Source organism: Pygocentrus nattereri, chromosome 6 (assembly GCF_015220715.1).
Source record: "Pygocentrus nattereri isolate fPygNat1 chromosome 6, fPygNat1.pri, whole genome shotgun sequence".
Taxonomy (NCBI): domain Eukaryota; kingdom Metazoa; phylum Chordata; class Actinopteri; order Characiformes; family Serrasalmidae; genus Pygocentrus; species Pygocentrus nattereri.
This window is the reverse complement of record NC_051216.1, coordinates 2302909-2317467: the sequence shown is the minus strand read 5'-3', so window position 1 is coordinate 2317467 and position 14559 is coordinate 2302909. Positions and strand designations below refer to the sequence as shown.

The 14559-nt window shown below is 41.1% G+C and overlaps 1 long non-coding RNA gene across 1 annotated transcript; it reads left to right on the top strand.

The window, feature by feature from the left end:
• Nucleotides 1-5327: 5327 nt before the first annotated feature.
• LOC108414380 lies at nucleotides 5328-14368 on the top strand. The gene is made up of 4 exons (XR_001856860.2): nucleotides 5328-5663; nucleotides 13258-13306; nucleotides 13558-13790; nucleotides 14292-14368. It is a non-coding gene; the product is annotated as an uncharacterized LOC108414380 (long non-coding RNA).
• The last annotated feature ends 191 nt before the right edge of the window (nucleotides 14369-14559 follow it).

The following is a 14559-nucleotide window of genomic DNA, read 5'->3' as shown; positions in this document are numbered from 1 at the left end:
CATAGTGCTGATGTTATCAACAAAGTATTTTAATTAGATATTTTAACACATTTCTCACAAGCATGGGACCAGCCTTGTGACCGGAAGGTTGCCGGTTCGATCCCCTCAGCCGACAGTACGTGACTGAAGTGCCCTTGAACAAGACACCTAATGCCCAACTGCTCCCCGAGCGCTGTGGATAGGGCTGCCCACCGCTCCAGGCAAGTGTGCTCACTGCCCCCTAGTGTGTGTGTGCTCACTAGTGTGTATGTATATGGTATTAGTTTCACTGCATAGATGGGTTAAATGCGTGGCTCTAATTCTTCTGTGTGGAAAACACCATTGGCAAATTGTTCTGAATTCTAATTCTTAGTAATTCGTCAACCAGTAGTTCTCAGCCTTTTCTCAGCACTGCAGACACTGACAGGTTACACAGACAAAGATATGGACTATAATCTATAATGTATGGATTTTAATCTGCAGTTCTAGAACAACAAAAGCATCTATAAATAAATAGACCTGTTAAAATTGACTGTTAGTGTAGGTACCAATAAAGTGGTATTTTAATATATTTAGGTTGTAAAGCTCATATGATTCAAACAAACTAGTATTATATTGAATTAATTGTCATCAAATTTTCTAGCAAACATTCCAGCTAGCCCTCAGGCCCACCTATGATGTTGGTATGCTGCTCAACACCTAAACCAGCTTATGTTGTATTTTGGATGTTGGTATGCTGGTCAACCAGTATGACTATACTGGGTGACCAGTTAAACCAGTACCCAGACCAGCTTAGAGCAGTGAGGAGTGCATGCTGTGCTGATTTTTAAACAGGAATATGGGATAAACAGTGTAGAGGAAATAATCCATATTTCTGTATACTTTTGTAATTTGTCAAAATCTTCAGAAAAGTACTGATGTATCAGCAGCCTGAAAAAAAGCTGAAATAAGAGGCTTTTGGTAGAAGATCGACGTAAGAATTATTTTCCAACATTCACATTTACCTGAGCAGCTGGTTTGTGTCATTGAAGACGGAGATGAACTTTATTGCTCTAAATTGTCTCAGATTCAGGCCTAGCTGCTCTGAGGTGACACTCATGAGTCTCTTCATTACACTTTTCACTGCAGCAGAATTACACCGAAGCTCAGTGGAGCACCACAACATGAAGCGTTTATTAGCGGTTTAATGCCTTGCAATTAAACTTGACATGAAATAAGGAGAATTGGGGGAGTCATAGAGAGGATAAAGCAGAAAGCAAAAAGGTAGTTTTCCCAACAAGTTTTCTCTCTCTCTCTCTCTCTCTATATATATATATATATATCTCTGTCTCGCTCTGTTTAGTAAAAAAAAAAAATAGGGCACCGTGCACGTACAGCTTCAAACACAACAATATTTGACCATTATTGATCATATTTTCGTTCAGTTTGTTCTGTTTTTAGTTACTGCTACTTAAAATAAACTGCTTATACCGTGGACTGGATGTGTTATGCTCCTGGAAGTACAGCCAACACTCATGTTCACAAACATTCCAAGTTGGTCTATTTATTTCTCACTTTGCAAGTGCTGTAATTATGTTCAACTTTCCATGTTTATAAAAAGTTTAGAGTCACTGTTGAAACTGCATCTTCTGAACATTAAAAACATAGTCCTATAATTGGCTTAATTTTTTTATTTCATGCTTTTGTTAAATTTCACATTTGAGATTTTAAAGTTTTATCATTATTTTCCTTTTCTTGTCGCCCAGAAGCGAATGGTGCCCTGTTGAAAGTCTCCCTGAACAAATCAGGAGATGCCACCAAGAGGAATATGTTGGACAATTGGAAGAGGAGAAATGAAGAGTGAACAAATGGTGTCCAAAAGAAGCTCTACTAGTCAACAAATCCTCCGATGCTCTCTGCACTAATATGGCTTACAGACAAATGCAAAAGAATACAGGCAAGGAGAGAATGCACCACTGCCTAGAGTGCGGGAAGAGTTTCATCCAACAGGGTCATCTGAAAGACCACCAGCGCATTCACACAGGAGAGAAACCGCATTGCTGTTCCGAATGCGGTAAGAGTTTCACTCGACAGAGTAGTCTCAAAATACACCAGCGCATCCACACAGGAGAGAAACCGCATAGTTGTTCCGAGTGTGGGAAGACTTTCCGAGACAGCAGTACCCTCAGAATACACTCGCGCATCCACACAGGAGAGAAACCGTATCACTGCTCGGACTGCTGGAAGAGCTTCACTGTTCAGAGTGGTCTCCAGCTGCACCAGCGCGTCCACACGGGTGAGACGCCGTATTACTGCTCGTTCTGTGGAAGGAGCTTTAAAAACAAAAGTAATCTTCAGGAACATCAGCATGTTCACACAGGAGAGAAACCCTATTACTGCTCAGACTGCGGGAAGAGCTTCACCCAACAGAGAAGTTTACAGAGACACCAGCGCATTCACACGGGAGAGAAACCGTATTGCTGCTCATACTGTGGAAAGAACTTTAGTGAAAGAGGTAATCTCAGCAGACACCAGCGCGTTCACACAGGAGAGAAACCCTTTCCCTGCTCGGAGTGCGGAACGAGTTTTGGTGACAGAGGCACTCTCAAAACACACGAACGCACTCACACAGGAGTGAAACCGTATCACTGCTCCGAGTGTGGGAAGAGTTTCACTCAGCCAGGTCATCTCCAAAGACACCACCGCGTTCACACGAAAGACAGGCTGTACTACTGCTCAGACTGCGGGAAGAGTTTTGGGTATTCTGATACGTTAAGGACACACAAATGCATTAAAAGGGAGGAGGAAATGTTGGACTCGTGTCAGATCTGAAAACCCAATCATATTTTTATTTTTAACATAATGTGATCTGCTGGTGGCACAGTGTGTATCGCACTTGCCTCACAGCAAGAAGGGCCTGCATTCGATTCCCTGGCTGGGCGACCAGCGTCCTTTCTGTGTGTTTGCATGTTCTCCCCGTGTCATCATGGGTTTCCTCTGGGTTCTCCGGTTTCCTCCCACTGTCCAAAGACATGCAATCAGGTGGACACAATGTGTGAATGTATGTGTGTGTCTCCCCTGTGATTGACTGGCAACCTGTCAGGGGTGTTTCTTGCCTTCTGCCGGATGACCACTGGGATAGGCTCCAGCACCCCCTGTGACCCAGAAGAAGAGCACGTGCTCTTGTAATTTGTATGTATGTATGATTGGAATAACATATTGCACTGTCAGAAAAACCTTGTATCTAAACAAAAAGTGACTTTACATGATTAAGGAAAAAAATAAGAACGTAAAAATTTAACAAGCAATTAGAATTATATTACGAAATGAAGCCGAGGCTGGGCTTCACTTCACACAGCATATACCTATGTACATAGAGTAACATCATACATGGATGGAGGCTACCCACATCTACCTATGATTATACTTAAAAAAACTGAAACACTGCAGGATGGATGGATGAATAAATAAATAACATGCGATTCCTAATCTGAGGTAGTTGATAACTGATGACCATCTTCTTGTAAAGACAGGTAATTGTAGCTGTAATTGAGCAGATTGTTCCATCAGTCTTAAATTTAAATGACGTTTTATCCTAATTGATTGTGGAACATTTCTGTTTGTCCGTTCCTTATGAAAACTCGACAGAGGGTGAACGCCAGCTGCTGTTTTCATATTAAGTAAAAAGATTAAATAAGGTTTTTTCTGGCAGAGTGATTATATCAATAGTGATTACATGTTACATTCTATACTCACAATTCATGATTTAAGCAAGTGATGGAAAGAGTGTCCTTCTCTGGTGTGAGACATTATTCCTGTAACTTCATGATTTGCTCTTTTGGGTCAGCGATTGTTTTCTTCACAGAAACAAGGTGACCATGAGGCCTCACCAGACATCTCAAGGCATGGCTGTAAGAGACATTAACACTGTATTATGGATCATACATGATATAAAACATTTTCAGAAGAAAGGGGCCAGATGAGTGATCTGTTCACAGGTACTGTTTTGTTGGGAGGAACTGACAGTTGTTTTAAGCATCATAAAAAGTTCCTGCCAGAAGAATTCTACAGAGGAGGCTAACAATGTGAGTCTGGTATTGATTCATTTTTGTGTCCCAAAGAATTTTGCTGTATATTGAAAGTAATGCTTTAATATATTTATTGGTTAATATTAGATTATGTTAATTTTATTATTATTAATAAGACCTTTGTGATATGGGAGGCAAATCCTGCCAAAAAGGAAATGAAAATGAAAACAGTAAAATGTAAAAGCAAATCTCTTTTTGCCATTTCTTTTTTCAAACATCTGCGCGCATATCCTGCCAAAATTGAAAATGAAATTAAATGCCTTCATTTGCAATTTCATTTTTCACATGAGCGCAAGCCATTTGTGACAAAAATAAAAATAAATTGAAAACGCCTATCTGTCATTTCATTTTAGTCATTATTCTGTTTTTTCACAACCAAATCTAAAGTGAAAAAGCTAACAGACAAAAGAAAACACAAACTTCACTTTGGCTTTGGCTTTTCTTCATAAAACGCAGAATACGAGTCAAATACTAAAATCAAAACGCAAAGTTTACTTTCTTATTTCTTTTTCATAGCGATCGGCTGCAAATCTGATAAAATTAAAATGAAAATGCAAAATGGATAAATCAGCAGCAGAGTGACAGTTCGTGATTCCGTTTTCGGCGCTGACGTGCTTTAACTGTCAGAATGAAAAGGAAAATGAAAACGAACATCAGCGCCACCTGCTGGAGATTCACTTTTCATTTTCCAGTTTTTGATTAATTTTTCTAACTGACCAATATGTTAATTAGCACTAGGCAGGGCTACGAGGTACATTTTAGGACATCCTTGTGCAGATGTTTGGAAAAAGAAATGGCAAAAATAGGTTTGCGTTTACTTTTTATTTTCATTTTCATTTCCTTTTTGGCAGGATTTGCCTGCCATATTCTGACACTATTGGTTCTCCAAAAAAAGAGCTTCATTTTGGTTATCTGAGCTTCGAGTGATGGACTCATGGTCTGAGTATGAAATGATGTGTTCTCCTAAAGGCATCTTAATGCAGATTACCAAATTCACTGATCAAGGATGTTGATGCAGGCAATCAATTTCCTTATTACTTCTAGTGTTGGAGGCTTCTGTGTAATTTTATGTTAAATGTTTCTGGACTCTTCATCAGTTTCCCCGTGTAGCCCCGCCTCCTTATCAGTTTCCCTGTGAAGCCCCGCCTCCTCGTCAGTCTCTCCGTGTAACTCCGCCTCCTCATCAGTCTCTCCATGTAACTCCATCTCCTCATCAGTCTCTCCATGTAACTCCATCTCCTCATCAGTCTCCCCGTTTAGCCCCGCCTCCTCATCAGTCTCCCCCGTTTAGCCCCGCCTCCTCATCAGTCTCCCCGTGTAGCTCCACCTCCTCATCAGTCTCCCTGTGTAGCCCCGCCTCCTCATCAGTTTCCCCGTGTAGCCCCGCCTCCTCATCAGTCTCCCTGTGTAACTCCGCCTCCTCAGCCGCGGTTTGGCGCTCAGCTGCGTGTCTCCGTCGCGCGCTCTGTGCTGTGGACTCTCAGTGAGGAGTTAGCTTAGCTGCTAAAACACACAGCTCTACAGAAAAGTGGCTTTAGGACTCGAACACAGAAAAACCCCAACAAAAGCCGCTACTGTTGATCAGAAGTTCAGCCCCCGGCTCAGCAGGACATCTGGGTGAGTTTATTTCACTGTTTCTCCTCAGAAAACCACCTCCTCTGTTTCAGCGCTCAGCAGCTCATCACGCTAATCCTCGTTAGCTTTCCTGGCAGGACGGCTCAGTGTAAAGCGGGTTTAACTCGGCCAAACGCTAATATAACGAGCTAAGACCGACCCGTTTCACTGGGTTAAGGCTGGTTCCACTGAAAGCCGTGGAGGAAAATGTTCTGTTCTCCTTGTTCGACTCTGAGCAGGTTGGAGCTGCCGGGTCAGCAGACGGCGCTAACATGGAGAACATTCCAGAGATATGGAAGCTGCTCATATTCAGGGAGTCTTGGTAAAGCAGGTAGACGCTGCTTTAATAAACAGAGACCCTTCCAACCCACACCATGGACTGTTCTTGCTGCTGGCCTCTGGAAGGAGGTTCCGAAGCCTTCGAAACAGAACAGCCAGGTTCAAAAACAACTTCTTCCCACACGCCGTAAGACAGCTGAACTCTAAATAACATGCGGTTCCAATTCTTTTTTTGATTACCTCATACATGGGACCTCCAGTGCAATACACTCTTGTACATATACTTGTTTAAAAATTTATCTGCTAATATACATGTTTACATATGCACTGCACTTTGCACTACATTGTATTACTTGTACTACTGATCTACTCTGAGCCAAGGCAACAAAATTTCGTTCTAATGCACACTGTATGGTGTTCATTTGAATGACAAAGTCTGTCTAAGTCTAAGTAAAATTCTAAGTTCTGCACTTGTTACAACAGCCTGACTTTGTATTGAGTGAGTGCAAGTGCTAAATGAATAAGAAACAAAGTTAGTTAGATCCGACAAAAATCTTGTCTTTTTAAATGTTCTTTTCATTCCATCTGTGCCAACTTTTTTTAGAGTTGACTTTGTTGATGGAGCACAATGAACCGGGATGAAAGCTGGAAAAAAATACAACAGATTTGACACTAAAGTTGGAGACTCTTGTGTAATTTGGTGTTAATGTATTTGCTGTTCTTTGTCTGACACTTGTGGCTTTGAATACAAATTAAATGAATGAAATGGAGGTCTGTGACTTTTGCACAGTGCTGTTTGTTTTATTTCTGTTAAGACTTTGCACAAGATTCATCAGCATTTATTTGAAGTTATAATTAACTGATTGCATCTGCAGTAACGGTGATGAGACGAGTTCTATCAGATCATATTCAGGTGTTCAGCTCGCCTACCAACATGGAGATGGGGCTTTCTTAATGATTTAATCGAATACTTTTAAATAATGCTTATAATTTATGCGTTGAAAACATGCCTCCAGACTGTTCTCTGTCCTGGCACCAAGGTGGTGGAACGAACTTCCCCCAAGTGTCCGAACAGCAGAATCACTTGCTGTCTTTAAACGACGTCTGAAGACCCATCTCTTTACACTACACTTATCTAATCACTAACACTGTCTATTAAAGATCTTCACCTCTTTTATTGTTCACTGTATTTTATTACAAACTTTTTTTCAGCAGGTTTAGTGTTGTGTAGACTCTGTTGAGTTGTAGGTATTTTTCTACTTGTTGTATTTGTTTTAGGTCTCAATGCATAGATAACTTCAGGTAGCAATTTAGAGCAAAGCTCTTTAAAATTATGTCGACCTTTATTAACACGAGATATTCTGAAGTAATGACAAGCACTTTTGTAAGTCGCTCTGGATAAGAGCGTCTGCTAAATGCCATAAATGTAAATGTAAAACAAAACGTCATGTTCAGTTGGAAAACAGCTTAAGATCCCATACTGAACTGAAATATGTGTAATTCAGGCTAGAAATGCTTAATGTATTAATCAAATGGTGACACATAGTACCCTGTTCTTCAGTGGTCAGGACCCCCACAGTAGCACCACAGAGTAGGTACTATTTGGGTGGTGGATCATTCTCAGCATTGCAGTGACATTGACGTGGTGGTGGCGGCATGTTAATGTGTGTTGCGCTGGTACAAGTGGATCAGACAGCAATGCTTAGAGATTTTTTAAAGCTTTCCTGTACCAGTGCAGTTCTTCACAAAGGACTATCTGCCAGCAGGAAGCATTGATGCTTGGTGATGGTTGTCAGTCACAGTCCTGGACGGTGGAGACTTCAGTTCCTAAAATAAATGCACACCTGTAATGTAACCTTAGTTTGTTCCTTTTGCTTAGCTGAATAAGACTCAAACATATTTTAAATATGTAAATTAATTAAAATCTTTCAATTATGATGCTAATCTAATATTAATCTTAAACTCTGTCTTGGCCCTTTGCTTTTATATTACTTTTTTAGGTGGTGCCACCTTTTCCTGTAGCCAAACAAAACTGTAAACAAAAACAAATTTGGGGTTTTAACTTTTAGAAAATAAGTAATGAGATTAAAATCAGATTAGGAAAGTGCTCAACCACGTAAATTACTTCTACTTAGTTTCAAGTTAGGATTAGCTAATGTTACATTTATACTACTACATAATTTATTATATAATTGAGCAAGCATGACTGACTCATTGGTGTCTGGTCATATCTGCAGAGTGTGGCTGCAGGTTTTCATGATTATTTTCCTGATTTAGAGGAATCAGTTGAGCTCCTGCTTGTTTCCAATGAAAACCTGCAGCTACAGCCTTTTTTGTGGAAGAGTTTTGAAAACCCCTGATCTAACTGATGAACAAACACCCTAATTTCCTTACTTCCCAGCTGACAAAGCTGAGTTTTGTTGCCGATACATGGCTACTCTCTCTATACAAGCCTTTATGAAAGGTTTGAGCACTGATCTGGTCCCTGAAAAGAGGGAAACAACTTGTGTAAGTGAACATGGACAAATAAATAGCCAGCCATCTGACCATTAGCAGTTTCCAGAAAAGCACCATTTAACCCTCATTATTCTGCCAAATGATTCAAGACACAAACAATCGGATCAACAATTAGATTGCTCTACCCCATCATTAGTTAACGTTTGACAAAACCTATTGTAGTTTAGCTAATTAGTCATTAGCCAGCAAGTATTCAAATCACTTCAAAATCCACTAGTATGCATGCTAGCAAAACTGTGAAATGGTCACTGATGGACCAAAATTGCAAACTATAGGCTATTTGTGCACTTTAATGACAAGAAAACAGATAAAATACCACAAAATTTAGAATAACTTACATTTGCGAAGATGACTTCGCTGTTTGGCAAAGCGCTTCTGCCTACTGCCTACCATTTTCTTCTGCACCCTGTTGCATTATGGGATTGCCTCAGCAGCTGAGGAAACATCTGATGCTCTCTCGATATTTGATATTCATAAAATGCTAATCCCTTCCTGGATCTGGGCCTTGTCATGGGGGAAGGACTTGTGTGGTCTAGGGATCTTCAGAGCCAAGTCGCCGGGAGCAATATACTCCTGGTAGGGTCTCCCAGGGCGAACAGGTCTGGAGTGAAGACCCAGACTAACTTGATCCAATAATCCCATGAAAAATGGACACAGACAATTGTTTACCCTGGGAGAGGGTCACCAGGACCTACCCCTGGAGCCAGGCCTGGGAGTAGCATCCCTCGGCGAGCGCCTGGTGGCCAGGCAGCCCACATAACCCAGTCGTGAGGAGCGTGCCAACATTAGGAGACCATGTGGGCCCACCACCCGCAAGGTCCAGCATGGGAGAGCGGGGCAGTGCCGTATAGGCTGTGGGAGATTGCAGGGGGGCCCTTGGTGGCCTAGGCCCCTGTGGCAGAAACTGTCTCTTGGTGCATGGAATGTAACCTCACTGGAGGGGGGGAGCTGGAGCTTGTGCAGGAGGTTGAGAGGTACCACCTAGATATATTTAGGCTCATCTCCAACCAGTGTCAGCTCTGGAACCAAACTCCTGGGTAGGGGTTGGTGCCTCTCCTGTTCAGGGGTTGCACTGGGCGCTGGGTGGGTGTGGGGATACTTACGTGTCCCCGGCTGGCGGCCTTGCAGTTGGATTTTGTCCCGGTGGATGAGAGGGTCACCTCAATGTCAATTGAAATTGCAGAGAGGAAAACTCTGGCTGTTGTTTGCTTAAAAGTTTTTGAAAAAGTTTTTTTTTTTTTTTTTTTTTTAAAGTTGTATTTGAAAGACTTTTTAAAGTTTTTACAACAGGGCTATAGCTCTGTTAAACACAAACATGTGACTGATCTGATTAATACAAACGTGACTGATCGGGTTTTGGTGCAATGTCATACTGTGCAATTAACAGTTCATTTCATTGGGCCAGTGCAATTTATAACTGGAAAAATTCATGTGCAATCGTTGTTTTTTTTAGTATAAATGTGTATAGTATTTAAATTATTTTAGCTTATTTTATTTTTCTCTTTCTGCTTTACTTTGCACCGAGAACAGGGGTTTGTACTTCAGTTTTGTTGTGCAAGTGTACGAGTACAATGTGCAATGACAAAGTTCATTCATTCATTAGGCACCAAGCAACAGGTCATAGTATTTGGCCTTCTTGGAGCAAGTGGGTGGGATTCTGCAAAGGGTCCCAGCTACAGACACCATAGTCTTACTGGAAGACTTCAGTGCTCACGTTGGCAATGGATCGATGTTTGGATCAGGAAGTGCAGAGCATTAGTAAGGTGGAAGTGAGGGCAGCTTTAAAAAGGATGAAGAATGGAAAGGCAGTTGGTCCACATGACATACCTGTGGAGGTATGGAGATGTTTAGGAGAGAAGGCAATGGACTTTTTAACCAGGTTGTTTAACAAAGTCCTGGAGAGTGAGAGGATGCCTGATTAGTGGAGAAAGAGTGTATTGGTCCCCATTTTTAAGAACAAGGGTGATGTGCAGAGCTGCAGTAGCTACAGAGGTATAAAGTTGATGAGCCACACCATGAAGGTATGGGAAAGAGTTATTGAAGCAAGGCTAAGGCGAGAGGTCCAGATCAGTGAGCAGCAGTTTGGTTTCATGCCCAGAAAGAGTACCACAGATGCAATTTTTGCATTGAGAGTGTTGGTAGAGCAGTACAGAGAAGGTCAGAAGGAGCTGCATTGTGTCTTTGTGGATCTAGAGAAGGCATATGATAGGGTGCCAAGACAGGAACTGTGGTACTGTATGAGGAAGTCAGGTGTAGCTAAAAAGTATGTTAGGAAGGTGCAGGACATGTATGAGTATAGTGAGACAGTTGGAGTGACAAAAGGTTTCAAGGTGAAGGTAGGGTTACATCAGGGATCAGCTTTGAGCCCCTTGTTGTTTGCAATGGTGATGGACAGGTTGACAGATGAGGTCAGGCAGGAGGCTCCATGGACCATGATGTTTGCAGATGACATGTAATCTGTGGTAAGAGTAGAGAGCAGGTGGAAGAGAATCTGGAGAGGTGGAGGTTTGCACTGGAGAGGAGAGGAATGAAGGTCAGTAGAGATAAGACGGAATACATATGTGTGAATGAGAGGGAGGCAGGTGGAAAGGTGAAGATACAAGGAGTAGAGGTCATAAAGGTGGATGACTTCAAATATCTTGGGTCAACCATCCAGAGCAATGGACAGTGTAGAAAAGAGGTGAAGAAGAGGGTGCAGGCAGGATGGAGTGGGTGGAGACGGATGTCAGGGCTGATGTGTGACAGAAGGATAGCAGCAAGAGTGAAAGGGAAGGTTTACAAGACAGTAGTGCGTCCTGCTATGATGTATGGTTTGGAGACTGTGGCTCTGTCTAAAAGACAGGAGGCTGAGCTGGAGGTAGCAGAGATGAAGATGCTGAGATTTTCGTTGGGAGTGACAAGGATGGACAAGATTAGAAATGAGCAGATCAGAGGGACAGTGAAGGTGGAGCAGTTTGGAGATAAAGCCAGAGAGGCCAGGTTGAGATGGTTTGGACATGTGTTGAGGAGGAATAGTAGATATATTGGGCAAAGAATGTTGGAGATGGAGCTGCCGGGTAGAAGGAGAAGAGGTAGACCTCAGAGAAGGTTTATGGATGTAGTGAAGGTGGACCTGGAGATGGTTGGTGTGAAAGTAGAGGAGGCAATGGATAGGGCAAGATGGAGGCAGATGATCCGCTGTGGCGACCCCTAAAGGGAGCAGCCAGAAGAAGAATAATTTCTAAGATAATGAAATTTGATTTGTTTTCTGTGAGTCCTGTGATTGCATTATGGCAGGTAAAAATCTTGATGCTCTCCAGCTCATTTTAAGCCCAGACTTCAGCTTAGTTTCTTCAACCCTTCAGTCACTGGTTAGCAACCTTTGCTATCCACCACTGCCTCAAGTCTTCATCAAGTGTTTGAATTTGAAGCTCCAGCTGATGTCAAAAGATGTACCTGTGTACATTTTTTAAAACATTGTCATCAGTTTTCTGTGAATTTAGTACTTGGAAAAAGCCAACTTACTATTCTACGTAATCTTATTATTATTCAATGCTCAGTATATGTTTTTCATCTCACTCTTCATGCTAGAACCACAAAACTTTGCGGGACTGTGGAGTGTGCTTTTGCTTTTCTAAGGAATAAAGTTAGCAGAGCACTAAATTTAAGGTGGAACAAAATTTAAGGTGAAACTGTCTTTTAAGCTAACATGCTAATTAAGGTGGAACAGAATTGAAGGTGGAAGTTCATTTAATGTGGCATTGAAGGTGGAAGTGAAATTAACATAGTGACATATTCAGGTGGCACAGAATTTAATAGGCAACTTATTTTAAGGTGGAACTCCATTAAGGTGCCACATAATTTAAGGTGGAACTGCAATGAACATGGCACTAAATTTAAGGTGGCAGAGAATTTAATGTGGAACTATAATTAACATAGTGCTAAGTTAAAGGTGGAACTCCATTAAGGTAGCACTAAATTTAAAGTGACCCATATAAGGTGGAAATACATTTAAGCTAGCACTGAATTTAAGGTAGAACTGCAATTAACATAGCACAACAATTAAAGTGGCTCAGAATTTAAGGTGGAACTTCATTCACAATAACACCTAACAATGTATTCCCATCCACTTGGTTAAAATTTTGCTAAAATGCAGTATACAATCAGTCTTCCATCAATTAGCTGACTTTTTCGAACCAACTAAGTTTGTTCACAAACTTTCCCTTTCTAGTTTTGTTTTTTGTCCATACATTTTTTTTTTCAACATTTCACTAAATAAAGACCTTTGCACCGAATGTGCTATTGTGGTTTGCCATCGCTTTTTATTATATCCCACAACCTTGTTGGAGCATATGTACCCTCACCTGCAAGCAAGGTGTGACAGTCACATTTACTGAACTGAAATTTCAACATTTACTGAAATTTTACTACTTTACTTTTCAAGTATATTTTCAGCTTTCGTTTATGTACTTGATTTAAGATGACTTCTCTATACTTTTTCCTCTCCTGCATCTCTGCACTAATACAAATAACAGGACTTCAGTATATGCAGCTTCTGGAGTCGCCGTGGTTTTGCTTCTGATATTCATTGCAGTCTTTTTGTGGATGAGGTGAGAATCTGAACACAGATATGTAAGATATAAAACATCCTCCAGATGCTGCCTGTAAGCTGTGCTGCAGTTCAGCTTCTTCACTCTAATATCAGCAGTTTAATACAGTGGAGAGTGAAATAGATGGTGTGCAGTTTCAGAACATTAACAGGAGCTGATTTAATGCTGGAGATGTGAGTCTGAAGGTCATTTTCCTCTGAAAACTCCAACAGGAGATGAGCTGCAGTGACCAGCAGCAAGACAGAGAAGAACAGTGGAGAGGTGAGTTTTAATGAGGGAGTCGTTTGAATCCAGTTTGAATTACATCAGTGATTAATCAAGAACACTTCTCAGTGTATGAATTCAAACAGAGCTGTAATTCTGTTCTACACAGGTTGGTATGGCTCATATAAAAGGTTCTCCTTTTTCAGCTCCCGCTGCACTGACTAACAAAATAAACCCCAAATATGATGAACACAAGAATCGTCATCTAGTTCATTATCTCTCTCTGGGTCTCTCTCGCTCTCTTTCAGGGAGCTTCTGCTCCTGTGTATGATGAGGTCTCCACCCTGGCTGTGACCTCTGAGCCCTCAAGAGCTACATCCTCAGATGGTCAGGATGATGTTCAGTACTACACAGTTCATTTCTCACGCTCTCAGATGAGGAACGTTCCTCTCTACTCTACTGTCCAACAGTCAAACTCGCTTTGTGAAGAAGAGGACATGCAGTACGCCGCAGTGAACACTGCTAAACCAGGAACTGCTTGGTAAGCAGTGCAAATAATTTAATAAAGTTTATTACACACACCACTTCTTCTGCTTTCTCTGGAAATAGATTCTCTACAGTAAACCATCAGCAGCTGCAGTTAAATTCAAGCTTCTTTTTCATGCTTACTTCATATTTTATCGTTACTTGCACCCATAGAGTTAGTGTTAGTTCATTGCTGGCTGAGAAATTTTGCAATATGCAGGACATTTTCCACTCACTGCTAAGTAATTTGTGTTACAGAGAAATCTAACATCTGTTTCTGTATGATTTATAAATAGAGCAACACAAATGAATTACAACTATTTTTCTGCAGTAGCATCCCCCTGTACTGGAGTTTAATAACTACACCAAATAACAGTTTAAAATATCTGCCAATTCTACCATCTCAGAACATGATGAAAAATGTGAAATTCCCTCTTTGCACTAAAAAAGAAAGCAATAGTAATATGATCTCAATGTTGCAAACGTTTGCTCGATTAATGATAACTCTGATCTACAGCACAGTCCAGAAGAATGTGAGATGAAGAAAGCTCCCACCTCTCCAGCAGATGCATCAAGTGGTGAACAAAATCTGGGTCACAGTATACTTTTCTGAGTATATTGTGGATTTCATCAGTACTTAAAAACATGTTTTATTGGATTAAGTGCAGCACAGTGTGTGAAAAATCACTGCATAGTTTTTGATGGATTAAAAAACTGCTTTGTTCCTTTTGGACAAAAAGAAGCAGCAGACAGCAATCATGCAATCATAATGTTTTTAAAATTTC